A 15,988-nucleotide genomic window follows, 5' to 3' on the forward strand; every position below is an offset into this window, starting at 1 on the left:
GTAAATGCGATCAAGATAACGATGACATATGTTTTATTCAATCAAGATTAAAATGACAAGTCCATCCAATAATTATAAAAAACGGCAAATGAATTAGTCAAATCAAGATTCAGGTACGTGTTGGGAAGAATGAGATTATTCAAATGAAGAGTGGTAAATCCGACATAACACAAGCAACATGATACTGTTATTGTGTTAATACTTCATGTATAGTTTTATGATGTTATTATGTTATAGATAATTTGTCTAAAACACATGGAAGAAGAAGAACACGATTCAAAACAATAAAGAGTTGTAAAACCGTTGAATCCCAAACAACCTCATACTATTATTGTGTTTTACTTTATTGTCATTATGTTTTAATTCCGGCTTATGATGTTGCTGTTGTGTTTTAGACAATATCCAATTGAATATTGTTGTTATTGTGTTTCAATTATTTTAAAACATATTTTATTTGAAAGAAATCAAATAAGGAAATCGTCATAGAACTAAAACACCGGTGAATGATATAATTAAAACATTATAGAACGATAAGGCTATATGATAATCCGCAATTAACTGTAGATCAATGTTTTGTTAGGTATATGTGTGAGAGGGAGAAAGAGCCAAGAGGATGTGTGTGTGTGTGTGTGTGTGTGTGTGAGAGATTCAGATTCCAAATAGTGTTAGGTAACATATCGTTTTCACTTGTATACTTTTAGCATATATATACTACATATAATTCATTATATAAAACTTATTATACACATTTCTTTGTGATACAATCACGTTTTGTATATTAAAACATAATATATTATATCTATATATTAAATTGTAGCATTTTCATGCTTAACAAGTTGTATTTAATACTAAGACCATGTAAGACCATGTGTAGTCGTAAAGCTCCACATCCAGGGGTTATGCGCCACGTGGCGCCCAGTCAGAGTTATGGTTTTGTACAAAAAACAAGTGTAGTCATAACTTGGAGGGGGCGGTGTTTCCAGAGTTATAAAGCCTCCATAACTTGGAGGGGGGCGGTGTTTCCAGAGTTATAAAGCCTCCATATCCGCGTTGTATCTAAAACGCACAAAAAAAAATCAACATAACGCAGGGGGGGCGGTGTACCCCCTGCGTTTTCACCCAAAACGCTAAGCACAACGTGCCACTACACCTGGTCTAAGTCAATATTTCATCGACTTACAATTTTCAGCAAAGTTATTTGCTTTTTTCAATATTTGATTATTGGTAATAAATTTTACTTATATTTATCTTTTTAATAACTTTTAATATATAAGATTCCGTAAAATTATATTATATAAATTAAAACCCAATATCTCATCCACTCACATATATTACTATTCATTCATGAAACATATAATTCAATCAAAATATGTTATGACCAACTGTTACACTTCATGTTCCATGAATTATCATAACATTAATGTCTCTTTCTATCTCAACAACCAAGTCCAAAAAGCCTTTTATCTTTCTCTCTCACTCATCACTTTCTCTCTTTCGTCACTTCCACTTTTGCTAGCGTTAGACTCGGATGGATTTATAGTTGACGATTCAAAATGACCGCCCGACAACGCGGGAGTCAAAATATTTGTCTATATTAAATTACAACATTTTCATACTTAACAAGTTGCACCTTATATTAGTCAATGTTTCATTTACTTACAATTTCTAGCAAAGTTATTTGCTTTTTTTAATATCTAATTATTGGTAATAAATTTTACTTACATTTAGTTTTTAATACCTTTTAAAGTATGAGGTTTGACAAAATTTCGAATATACCGTCTAGACGTGTTTCGTTTTATATACGTGCTGACATAAATTATGTTCAAATCGAGTCCGGTCAAAATTATATCGAAACAAATGCTGCTAACGCTGTTGCTGCTAGAAGCCGACACGTGAATGGAAGCGACGATTGGAAGTGACGTTGTTGCTTTGTTGTGTTCGATGTGTTTGCTTTGTTCGTTCTTTGTTATGTGAATATGGAAGCGACAATTGGTTAAACATTTCTAATTGCAGACATGAGACTTGTTTTTAACAGTATGATAAACACGATAGACATTTAAGTTCTTCAAAATTACATGTATGTATAACATATATATATGTGTGTACTTTATATATAAACTTATTAAGCACATTTACTTATGACACAATCACGTTTTGTATATCCATCAATACTTTTAATAAAATACTACAACTTTTTGCCGATGTGTCTCTTTTACATTAATTCTTACGAAATTATTTAATAATTAATTCAGTTATTTAAATATGATAATTCACTAATACTATTTATTTGTCAATTTTTTATTATAGTATCTTTTACTTCCTTAATGTTAATAACATGCAATTAGTTATAATTTTAATAATTATAAATGAATTAAGTCATTAATTTCTAAACTAACTAATTTATGTTATTTATATTAAATGGTAAATTATTTAAAATCATATAGTTAAATTTGCTAAATTTAATAGCGTATACATCCAATAATTTTTTACATTACTTTTTACCTTTCATGGATTTGAAAGTTATTGCTATAATCTACTATTTTATTTACCATCAGACCAATTATTTATAGAAAATTACTCAAACTCTAGATAAATACATCACTTAACAACTTTATTATATACAAATAATATTATTTATAAAGTTTTCAACCACTATTTTCATTTAAAAAAAGGTATTTAAATTTTGATATACAGAATGTTTTAAAAACTTTAATTTCCACGTGTTTAATCAATACATATGTTTAATATTTTATAGTATTTTTTATTTTATAATATTTCCATAAATTATATATTCAAAAATATTTTATGTTTACCGAGAAAGTGTAAATTAAAGAAAACCAAAAGAAGGTAAAAATGACATTATACCTCCAAATATACGGTCTCCAATCCAAGTGTATTGTGTTATTTTTATGTTTATAATTTTTAATTAATAACAATTTTTATATGTTATGTTTTTTTTGTTTAGATATTTCGTCTTTTAAAAAGACTCGTGTAATCTCAAATGAATACAATAACAAATAATGTCATTAACTATATAATTGTTTATTTTTAAATTGTTGTAAATGTACTATAACTTTGTATTAACATTGTATTGTATGATAAGTATATAGTTAAATTTGTGTTTTAATTATTTATTAAATATTTAATTTTAATTAATTACTCGTACAGTACACGAGTCTCAAGCTAGTTAAAACTTTGAGACATCAAACCTCTCATAATATAATATCTATATGTGTGTAGGCTTATGACAAGTAATTTCTTAAGTTTCAATTTTATTCATTATATATACCTTTTTAATTCATTTATATTTCATTCAATGTGGATTTCTCTACTTAGTCAAGTAAAGCATGTATGCTTAGTTTATTTTTTCTCAACATTTCGGTATAAATTTTGTTGATATGGAGTTGTATTCAAAATAGAATATATTTCTTTGTGTAATAAGCTACACATGTGTCGGTAACTTACTGGCACAGTGACAAACTGAACTGTTCACGACTGAACACGATAATGATATTGATATTATTGGAACTGGTAGGCGTATTTGTTTGTTTTTTGGCTATTTTTTTCGACTTTGTTGATAATGAAGTTGTATTTAAAGTAAATTATTTTGTGGTATCATAAACTATACGAGTGTCTATGTCGCGACGAATAAAACTGATTGTAATGGAACAACATAACAATATCGATATTGTTGGAACCCGTATCAATATTCGTTTTCATTGGATTTGATTGTTTTGAAACACGTGTTATATTCTTTTGAATATATCATAAATTTATTTTCGTGTGTTTTCATTCGGTCCCAAACGTGACAAACCGGACCAATTTACATGGGCTATATTTTTCTAGTTACGAAGAGAACAAGGAATGAAGAAACACAAGTTGCAAACAAAATACACTAACATGCCAAATCATATAAATTTTAAATACAATAATTTTATTATTCAGTAAGATAAATATTAGTAAAGCACATCATGCAATTTAAGTTGAACGATAATACACATTTTGTCCGCTGATAATTTTTAAAGAAAACTACAAATGAAGTAGTCATTTTTTATTTATTTTTTTAAATTTAGCATATGCATATAAAAAATTAATTATGCCTCAAGAGTCAAGGCATGAGGTTATACAAAACAATGTTTGTGGATCCACTTTGTCTCACGCCTAGCAGAGTAAAAACCCATAAATATAAGCGACTCAATAATTCTGGGACCCAAAGCCGATGGAGACATTTGGAATTTTTCTTCAATTTTTTATTAAATATAAACTCCAACTTTATCCAAACGTGAGACTCGTGTTTATTAAAAAAAAAAGAAAAAAGGAAAAAATGCTTTCATATCCGTATACAACAATTTATTAACACAAATTGGATTTTAATAACCCTCACACTCAATGTTATTTACCGATTATAATTTTAACTAAGAATATTCTTGCTAGTAGTCTGAACTTTTAAAACGTTTACTTTCATTGGACACATATTAAAAAAACTTTAACAATGTTAAGGTTTATACGAATTTCGAATTAATAATTTAGAGTTTCTAATCGGAAGGAGGATACGAGTCGATTGATTCTTCAAAACGATACTACAATTTGGGTGTCTGATCCGCTTAACAAAAATTAAGGTGTTTGGAGATAAGTTTTGCATCAATCGACTCGTATTATCTTTTCGATCAAAAACTCTAAAATATCAGTTTGAAATTTGAATAAAACTTAACGTCGTGATATTTTTTTAACGGATGTCCAATGAGATACCGTTTTGAAGTAAGTTTCACAAAAATCGACTCGTATCCCCCTTCCAATCAATAGCCCTAAATTATTAGTTTGAAATTCGGATAAAACTTAACGTTGTTAAGTTTTTTTAACGGAGGTCTAATTAGGGCAAATTTATTAAAAGTTTGGACTAATAGCAGGAATATTCCTTGTTGAGATTATTATCGGCCAATATTATTAACTTGGGATCATTAAAATCCAATTTACCATTATTAAAACATAAAGGACATTGGATACACACACACACACACTATACTAGCTTTTGAACCTGTTGTTACACGAGATGTGTTAAATGATAAAAGTAAATATTTATCAAATGATAAAGATAAATAAGATTCTTTGTTTGAAATAAAGAAATAAAATTAAAGGTATAAAAGAAATAGAATATATAGTACAAACAATAATACGTTTAGAATCTCAACTTACAAATTTGTAGTATTTCTCTAATAGCAAGAGCTTTGTTTAGTGGCAAATATTTTGAGAGTTCAATATCAACCCAATTCAACAAATTAAAAATTAAAGGAATGCACTTTCGCTCAAATGAATACAGCTTGACATGGAAGAGTAAACAGTTAACACAAATATCAAATTAGCCTACATCTACTGCATTTGTATTAGATGCAAATCCTCATCCATCACCACATGAAATTGTAAATTATTTTGACAACCCTAAGAAAGTATTTGAACAATAAGGAAAAGGTTTAAATGATATGGATTAATAAATCATAAATGTACCTTTGCATATGCACGTACAATCTTGTTTCCTGGATTTCAGGTTTAGTTGATGAAGAAGCACGGATCTAAATCCGAATAGGTTAGACCGATGATTCCACAGAATACGTGTCAAATAACAAATAACACGACGGTACAAGTAAAATCTCAACCAGTCCGGTGACGGAAACCTGCAAAACAGAACACCTTGAGCTTGCTACGGGAAGGACATGAGCGTGGGTCTTCCCGTAACCACCATTCGGTGTGAGAATAAGTACAGTTCTTAGAAAAAGAAAATACTTTAAGTGATTGATGTAATATGTGAAGTGTGAATAAATATCTCATGATGATGAAGTTAGTATTTATAGCCGAATGATAAAGGAATACTATTGGTACAACTGTCCTCTTCTAGAAGATGATATTTTTAACAAACTGGATACGTGTCCGTTCCTGATAGGGTGAGACAACTGACCATGTGCATGGTTATAATAACCTTGCCAGCTGTCCTCTTTCAATTGGTTATTATATCACGTGTAACAACTCGAATTTTCCAATTTATATCACCCGACCCGTTTATATGTTCGGGAATTTTTATCAATAAACGATACCGTATTTATCGAGTTATCTAATTATTATAATATTATTGTTTAATTGTTTATATAATATATAATTATAACTTTCACATTATGGTATCTTTAACCCAAACTTAAACTTTTACCTAATTATGTTTTTACATTCAATTCTCAGGGACTAAATGCAAAATACCATATATTATAATACAATAACCCATCTGCCCGGATCCATTAGCCAAACCCATGACCCAAATCATGTACCCGTTTACCCAGATCGTATCTTGCACCCTAATCTTCGTCCTAAACATGGAATTGGTTATTTCGAACCTCACCAACACTTTAATTAAGGTATTATCTAAGCAGTTAATGCGGAAAAATATCAGATACCGGTCAAGGACCGATATTTGAGATATCGGTTATCGTAGTGAGATATCGGTAATTTTAATATCATGTAAAATTCATATATATAACAATTTAACACTAATAATTTAGTATAGTCTTCTACCATTAACAAGGTAACCTTTAGCAAATTGCAAAAACACTAACAATCGTAGCAAGTAAGAATTGATTAAGACATAAAATACTAACGCTGAACACTAAAAGTTGATTATTAAGACTTAAAACAATGATATCGGGATTATCGGTGATATATCGGTCAAATATTAGTCCAATATCGGTCAATATCATTGATATTATCGATACCGATATTCCGAACCGATATTTTGATTTATATCGCCAAAGGACGATAACCGATATATCAATGATATATCGGTGATATATCGGCGATATCGACCGCATAGGGTATTATAATCAATTTGATCTCGTACTCATTAATAACTAAAACCCGTCATTATCAATATACGAATTTATCATATAAACGCGATGATATTCCAATTAAGTTTAGGTACACCTCCTGCGTGACCCGACGAATCTAATCATATGTTTAATTGGAATATAATCTTCTGCAACATCAAAAACTCAGTTCGTCTATGGTCGTGGCTGTGTATTCATTGTTCATCATCAATACAACATCTTATGAGGTAATTGATTCATATAGCAAGTTCGTTTTGATCCTTGTAATGATAACCCCAACTTTAATTAAACACATACAACGTAATTAGACGAATTTCAAATTTAGGGTTATTATCAATTTGGGGAAATATGGTCACTTCTGTATATAATTAATCGTTTTCAGTTGATATACAATTGACACGCTGGAGCAGTTGGTTTGGTCTGTGTGTTGAGATCCTGGTGGTCGTGGGTTCGAACCCGGCCACCCGGATTTTTAGGATTTTTCTGGTCACAATGTGCCAATTGTTCTTGATTTCGGGCTTCAGTTAAAATCATACGTATAAGCATTTTGTTAATTTTTAGATTTTAAATGTTATTAAGTGAGAGTGAATTTTACAGGTGTTACTTTTGGTTCATTGATGTGCTAGAATGAGCTGTGTTTAAGCGTATGATCGTATATAATCTAAATATTTTAATACATTAGTTTAGATTGTAGTGTGTATTAACATATACTTTTGTGCAACTTTCAATCCGTCTGACCGTCTCCTTTTATCTTCTTTTTTTAATGTACCTATTTAAGATAAACCACCAACCAAGTCTGATCATTCGTTGGTAACGGGTAGAAATCCGCAACTGTAAATATTAATTTAATTGTTTTTAATCAGAGAGACAAGAAAAACATTTAAATTTTGAGCATTTTAGTAATAATTAAATATATAGTATAATTTTATCATTGATGGTTACTTAAATTTAGGTTCGTTTTTAGTAAAATCAAAATGTATGCGTATTTTTCGTTTGTAGATGCTATTTGGAAAAAAAATAACGCCCATGATTTAACTAAAACAAAGATAACATGTCACCTGCATTGGAACAAGATGCAAATCAGAAGTACGTACCACCAGCAACAGGACATGGTATTACACATCATGAAACTGGTGCAAGAATAAAGCATGCAGAACAGAGGGTGATACATCTGACAAAGGAAAAATTTGGAGGTACAAAGTGGATGATAATTCTTTCCGAGACAAACGTACCCAGAAATTAGACACCGCAGACAAAAAAACATATTAGCTTGATGAAATAAGCAAGATATAGACGTGGTTGATTTGTTGGCAATGACTACTTTTGTTTGTTTAAGTATTTGTAATAGACTAATACATTGGATTATGAATGTTTTGGTCATTATGTTTGTATTACATATATGTATTGTATGTTTATATCACGTATGTATTCTATTGTTTACCTGTGCTTCAGACATTATATACATGCATTCCATACTATACAACATTTGTTCAACATTATATGTTTGTATTACATATATGTAATATATGTTTGTATCGCATATATGTATTGTGTGTTTACATCACATACGTGTATTGGTTATTTTATTTGATTTTTTAACATTGTATACGTGTACTCCATAATATACAAAATTCCATCAACATTATATGTTTGTATTACATATATATATGTATGGCTGTATTGCATATATGTACTGGATATTTGTATTAAATGCATTTTAAACATTCTATTGACATTCCATAGACCATAATATACAACACGTGTTCAACATTATACGTTTGTATTGTATATTTGTATACTTGTGTTATATGTGACGTATGAATGTATTGCGTATATGTATCACTTGCATTTATTCACATGTGATACGAGTTTTGTTAGTACACGGTATTGCGTCTCGAGTCTTTGTATTTAACGTTAATGTATTTGTCGTTTATTTATGTAATAAATTATTAACGTATCAAGGTAGTTCGCTAAGGTTATAGTCTAGTTCGCTAAGGATGTTTAGCGAACTAGATCTAAGTTAATTATCCTCCTGATTCGTTAAGGATGTTTAACGAATCAGGGGGTGATTCGTTAAGGATATTTCAGTTTAATGTATGTAACGAAGTGGACTCTAGTTCGTTAGGAGATGTTAACGAACTAGGTCCATCTTCTATTTATAGTGAACACTGTTCACAGTTTATTAAAGAGTTTTGAGAGTTAATTAACGAACCTCTTCCAGATTCTCTCTCTCAAACTTCATATTAATATTATACATATACACATACTACTGATAATACATATACATATAACATACAATCAAACGTAATGATGAACTAGATCCGTATTTTAGGTTAATCTTATTCATACAGATCTGAGATCTGTTTACTGAATTAAGGTATTAGCCAAGGAGTTCAAACAAGTGGTATCAGAGATTTCGGTTGTTCGATTGCTCTTGATTCGTGTATTTAATTGTAATTGGGACTGTTTTAGTGTTAATTTTGGTATAAGTTTGATTACGGTTTGAATTTGATTTAATTTGAGCTTGATGTGGATTGGTTATGGATCAAGTGGATTGAATCTGAGGTTGTTAAGGTATTGGTGAGGTTTGGTCAGAAGAAATTGGGTTTTGGATTGAGTTTGAAGTAATTCGTATTGTTTTGGTTTGGCCGAGAAATAGGGGCTTGGTTTTGGTCAGATTGAGTATGATTTAAGAGTAATTGTGTTACGGGATTGATACGAATGGTTTAGTGGGTGGTTTACGAGTAATTTGGTAGTTCATTTGTGCGATTTGGTTGAAAATTGAGATAGTATTACAAATTTCAGTTTCTGGGTTGTGTTCTTTAATTTCCAGATTTCTGGAAATCACGTTTGAAGATTTGAAGATCTTCATACAGATTTGAAGATTCATTGATTTTCTGGTCGATTCGTTAACACTGTTCACGAAAATTCGCTACCTGATTACACTAATTCGCTATGAGTTTTGGTTGATTCGTTAACCAATTCGTTATACTCTCTGATTCGTGTCAACTGCTTCGTGTGACACGCGTCATACCTCGAAAATTGTTTTATAACAACTTTTGCCACGTGGCATTTGTTGTCAGAGTTTGTTACAAACCGTTGTAACAACCTGATTCGCTATAAGTTGATTCGTTATCAACTGTAGCCGGTTCGTTATCTAATTCTCTAAGCATTTCTTAGTGATTCGTTAAAGATAACTTTCTGATTCGCTAAGCATATACTTAGTGATTCGTTATATCTAATTCGTTAGTTGTTCATCTGATTAGTTGACCGTCTGATTCGTTGACCATCTGATTAAACTTCGTTAAAGGTGTGATTCGTCATTTACTGTTCACAGTTCGCTACAACTGTTCATAGTTCGTTATCTTTACTGTTTGCAGTTCGTTAATCTTATTTTCAAATTTAATCCTTAAAGATCAAAACTTGTCAAAAATGGCTGGTATGTATGCATTAGCTTCTCAAAACATGTTGATGCAACAAATGTTACAACTGGATACCGAGATCGGTTCACATTCAAAATGTCCACGTTTGATGAAATTTAGCGATTTTGCTAAATGGGAACCTCGTTTTCATGCTCATCTAGGGTTAGTTCACCCTGATTGTTCATACTGTTTGGATGAGGTTTACACTGTTCCAATGATTGGGGATGAGACTATTGGTTTTACACCTAAAGCTATCTCTCAATACTCCGTTGAAAAAAAGAAAGCATTAGAAATTGAGACCAAAGCTTATTCTACTCTTACTATGCCTTTACCTGAAAACATCTTTCACCAAGTAGGAAGTATTAAGATTTGTGCTTCTTTATTTCAACATATCCGTATGAGAAGTATGGGAAACACCGCTGAAAGCTAAAAGGTTATAGTCAAGTTTCAATATCGAAACTTTAACCTACTGAAGGGTGAAACTGTTGAAGAGATGACAACACGATTTAATCATTTGATAGCCGAAATGGACAAGATGAAATTGGAGATATATGAATTTGACAAGATTGATACTATTAAAAGTGCTTTACCAAGTTCTTATTTAACTTTCCTTATGGTGTTGAAGGAGAATAATTATTTTAGTAATGAGGTTTTGACTGCATATGAATTTCTGCAAAAGATCGAGGCTCGAGAATATGATCTTAAATGTCAGAAGTCTTCGAAAGATAATCAAGATCCTACATTTTATGGTGGAAGCATGCCATTAAGTTCAACCATTTCACCTATCACTGCTTTTCTCACACAAACTGCAAGTAAAAATGCAACAACTATCTATAGTGATCCACGTGCTTGTTTCTACACAGCTGGAAATTCTAGCTCTTCTGGAGGATCTGGGAGTTCATCATCATCAAATCAATTCTCATCACAACCAAGTGTAAACATGAGAGAAGTTGAACAAAATTTTGCTTTCTTATCTGCTTTCATGACTTCATATGAGAATTTGGTTAGTAGTAAAATTGCCACAAGTGATTTGACTGATGAAGATTATGATCAAATTGATCCGGATGTTTTGGAACTAATGGACCTAAAGTGGAACATGGCAATGATAGTCAGGAAAGTGAAAAAGTTCATGCAGAGAACGGGTAAAGATCTTCCTTCGTTGGACAAGAAATTGGGGTTTGATAAATTAAAGGTCAAGTTCTACAATTGTCAAGAGTTTGGTCACTTTGCCAAAGAATGTGATAAGCCTAAAAAGGAGTATACCGGTCCCAGAAAGCAAGATTAAAACTCATCGGGAAATAGTGTTAATGATGCATGAAAGTCTTCTGGAGGTAAACCTTCGTCTTCTGGATCTCAAGCAATGTTATCCAACGTAGATGATGATGACTGGTCACAAAGGTAATTATGTGGTAACAATCAAGCAAATTTGGCAATGTTTGGATTTCCTGAGTACTTTCAAGATGTAAGTGGAAGTGAAATTTCTTCTGATGCTGATACTGAGTCTGTCTGATGAGTTAAGTGAAAAGCTTCCAACTACTTTCGCTTGCATGGCAAAGATCAGTGATTCAACCACGTCTGCTTGCATGGCTAAGCAAAATGAGGTTAGTAATTCTACTTCAAAATTATCATGTGTTGATTGTGAGACTAATAAGTCTAAGATAGATGCCTTGAAACTTCAAAATGATAATTTGCTAAAAGAGATTGTTTCGTTAAAAGATACTTATAGAGAATCCTTGACCTCTCAAATGAATTCAAGAGAGAAAATTGAGGCTTTAACTATAAGTAATCATGATCTTAAGGCTGAGTTGTCGGTGAAAACCATCAATGATAAAAAATTTCAAGAAATCTTAAAACATAGATAAAAGATAACTAAGCTTGAAAATGAGGTTCTTGATTTAAAGAACAAATTAGGCAAATTCAGAAACTCTTCTTTTTTGCTAAATGAAATAATTGAAGTATCCGGTAAGCAAAAAGATTCAAAGAAAGGAATAGGTTTTGTTGAGATTCCACCACCTTTTCATAATGATTACAAACCAAGTCCTTTTGCTAGACAAGAAGAGGATGTGATTGTTAAAGAATCAGTGATTCCTGAAAAGACAAAACCAGTTAACCCTGAAAGTGTTAAAGCCCAATCTTCGATTCAGAAACTTCGTGTTCAAAGCAACAAAGTCTTTGTTGACAATATTGACAAAGTTATCATTGAGGATGTGTTCGAACCTGAAATCATACACAAGAACAAGAACATTCCAAGTTCTAATCACATACTTTGTGAACCTCATGAATTTTAGGAGGCTGTGTATGGTTCGCACACAACCAAGGTGAAACAAGATGCTCATGTTAATGTCAAACCAGTAAGGGCCAAGAAACCAGAAAAACACAAAATTTCTGAAGAGGATTTGTTGCGTTTTATAAATCCACCTGTTTCCAAGCCATCTACTGGTAGAGTATTTTAGTTAAAGAGGATAGACACGATGTTCACTGAGAAAGACATTCCAATAAGTATCATTAAACCAGAACTTATTGAGAGTGTATTTCAAAATGAAACTTCCAAGATTCAAGATCTTGAACGTCGGTATGCTCAAGCTAAAACATTGGCTCCACCTGATCCATTGACTAAAGCAAAGCAAGTTTTAAAATAGGCTAAGAAAATTCAATTTGTGAAGTCAACTGGAACAGATACGTTGAAAAGTTTTTTGTTAGAACCCCTTATTCGTATCAATCCAGTAACGATAATAATAACAGATCTCAAATCTGTGTATAATCGATTAATACGTTTATATAGATCTAGCTCATAATTACCTTAGATTAAGTGTTGTGTATGTTTATATATTATCAGTATATGCATATCAATTGTTTGTATAATATTAGATTGAAGATCGAGAGAGCGTTTGGACATGGTTTGGATAATTAACTCTCAAAAACTTAACTTAAGCGTGAACAATTTTCACGTATAAATAGAAGACGAACCTAGTTCGTTAACATCCCCTAACGAACTAGAGTTCGTTTCGTTACATACACTTAAATAACGAAACACCCCCTGATTCGTTAACATCCCTAACGAATCAAGAGGGAATAAGCTTAAGTCTTAGTTTGCTAACATCCCCTAGCGAACTAGACCATACATATAGCGAACTAGACAATAATTAAACTAATTATTACATTAAATATTAAACGAAAACATTAACGTTAATTACAAAGACTCAAGACGCAAAACCATCCACTAACAGACACCCCCTCGTCTTGAGCTCTTTGTCTTTAAATTACTTGAAGCGCTTGGACTGCCAGTCTCTGCAACTATGAATTCCATGCTCATGACATACACGAACAACTCGTTGGAATTGCATAGTCAGGTCGTAGTCTTCATGGCGCTCGAACAAAATCTGCTTCCTGTGGAGAACATCATTGTCTGTCTCTGATAAATTAACCAACCACATCGGGTCGATTATCTTGATGAGCTCAGTCTTCAGTCCTCTACCAAGAACAATGATGGCCTTGCCAGTACGATTGTCATAGTACCAGCGGTTGAATGATAGATACATATTTTGAGGCATCGTCTTCACAGGAACCTGTTTCATCGTCTTTGGCGGCTTCACCTTCAGGATAAGTTTCCTCTAGCCAGTCCTCGGATCAATCTCGTCAATACGCTTACGTCTTGGGACCTGGGGCTTGAAAAACTTGAAGCCATGATTGACCTCGAACTATAAGTGTTGATGAAACCACTCAGCTGTTCGGTAACCCCCATGATTGATAAATGGACGTCTCGCGAGGGTACGAACATCCCACCGCGGCAAAGTAAGAACATCCATTATCGTCTCGTAGTACTGGATCCCTTTCTCCCATTTGATTATACATACTTTAAGCTCAGAATCATAAAGCCAGGAGACAATATCACCATGTACCTTGGAGACAGTCTTGAAGGAGGTTACTTGGTTTTCTTTAACCCATGCAGCAGCTGTGTCTTTACGTTCTTGATTAACAATCCAATACGCCTTGATAATCTTACCCGTTGCTTTAAATCTGAACCAACTTAGAATTTCTTCAACAGACGAATCATAAGGCGAGCCAGAATAAAAACCTTTACATTTGGACTTCTCTTCAAGATGGTCCTTTACTTCTTTAATTACCTCTTCATGGAATACCGGAGCACCTTGATCAACATTTGTGTGTTGATACAAGTTCGGATACTCCTCAGCAGTTACATCTTCCATCTCAATGTCCTCATCTTCATAAATAACATCCGTATTCATCTGAATAGACGGACCATCTTCTAAGCCGTCCTCATTCACCACTTCAACATCGGGTTCAGTTTCTAACACGGTTAATTGTTCGTCATTCAGCCCAAGCAGTATGGAAATCTGCTCCCGTGTCAGAGACCTATCCACAAACTCCCCAACCTCTATCTCATCCCTGTTCACCACACTTTTAACCACCCCCGATCCATCCACAAATATCACAGTATTAGTCGCAATCATCTCAATTGGCTTAGCAGCAGTTGGATCTTGATATATAATAATCTGTTTACCCGAGTCTTCACCGCCACTTGTACCAGCACCGGAAGATGAGCCGTGCGATTGTTTAGGCTCACCTCCTGCACCAGACTCGTCAGGATCTTGATCATCGTTTTTGAGTTTCTTCAGGGGATCTTCTTTGCAAGTCAACTGCAATATTAATTCTTCTTGTTCTCCAACTACACCCCCTGAGACTCAACAATCGCTCGCAGCGCTTTAGTCTCCTTCTGACAAAATGAGATATAACTCATCATCCGTCTTTGATTCTCCATAAGACGGTCTTGATTCTGACGGTCAGCTGCCATCTGGTTTTCATAAAGATGTAGAAGATTCAGCAGCATCTCAGTCTGACGGTTTGATGGCAAATTGTACAAAGATGGATGAACAGGTTGTATCGGTCCTTGAGGCCGAGTGATTCTAATAAACGAGACATCACTTGGAGGAGGTGGAGTAGGAGGACGAGGAGGAGGAGGCCTCATCGATGGTGTTGAAGGTACAGTAGATAATGTAGCAGGAGGCCTTGGTATCTCAGATAATGCCATTTGAGGGATCAAACCAAGCCTTTCATGGGACACCAACGTTGTTGTTAATGTAATCATCGGAGTGCTAGTAGTAGGCGGCACTGCCGAGCGTTGAGGCGTTGATTGACGTGGTGGTGGAACACCAATAATTACCCCAGTCCCCGCTGAGACACGTCTTTTCTTCGATGGCTCACCAGTTGCCACCGCTTTCCCTTTCCTTTTCTGTTCTTGTTGAGCTGCAATGGTGGCAGCTAAAGCAGCATTGACTGCCTCTTGTTGCTCTTGAAAGGCAACATCACCATCATTACCATCATCATTTCCACCATCATCGTTCCCACCTTCTCCCCCTTCACGCTCGGAATCCGAATCGTCATGGATCCAGCGTTCATTAGGAGGACATACATAATTAGGATTAGTTATATGGCCAATCATTCGTTTATCCCTTGGCCTCTCCTTTCTATAAGTTAACATTCGATGCACAGTGTCAGCTTTCATGTGTTCCATATGAAGTACATCGTTCACCAAAGTCTGATCAATAGCCAAATTAGGAATCAACTCTTGGATAATCAATTGCAAGAAACGAGGATACATCAAGAACTTCTTGGACTGAACAGTTTGCTGAACTTGTTCTTTCAAATGATAAAAGACTAGTTCCGAGAAGTTAAATGGCTTGT

The 15,988-nt window shown here is 33.3% G+C and overlaps 1 protein-coding gene across 2 annotated transcripts in view; it reads right to left on the reverse strand.

Annotated features, from left to right (window-relative positions):
* Positions 1–15,733, reverse strand: part of LOC143604242 (uncharacterized) — a 242,202-nt gene extending 226,469 nt beyond the window's left edge. For both annotated transcript variants that reach the window (XM_077081000.1, XM_077081409.1), the window contains exon 1: positions 15,638–15,733. The gene's annotated coding sequence lies outside the window, so the exon portion shown is untranslated. The remainder of the gene's footprint in view (positions 1–15,637) is intronic.
* Positions 15,734–15,988: the final 255 nt, after the last annotated feature.

Source organism: Bidens hawaiensis, unplaced genomic scaffold (genome assembly GCF_021521415.1).
Source record: "Bidens hawaiensis isolate Kalapana, Puna unplaced genomic scaffold, B.hawaiensis_p1.1 tig00000001_1, whole genome shotgun sequence".
Lineage (NCBI taxonomy): Eukaryota > Viridiplantae > Streptophyta > Magnoliopsida > Asterales > Asteraceae > Bidens > Bidens hawaiensis.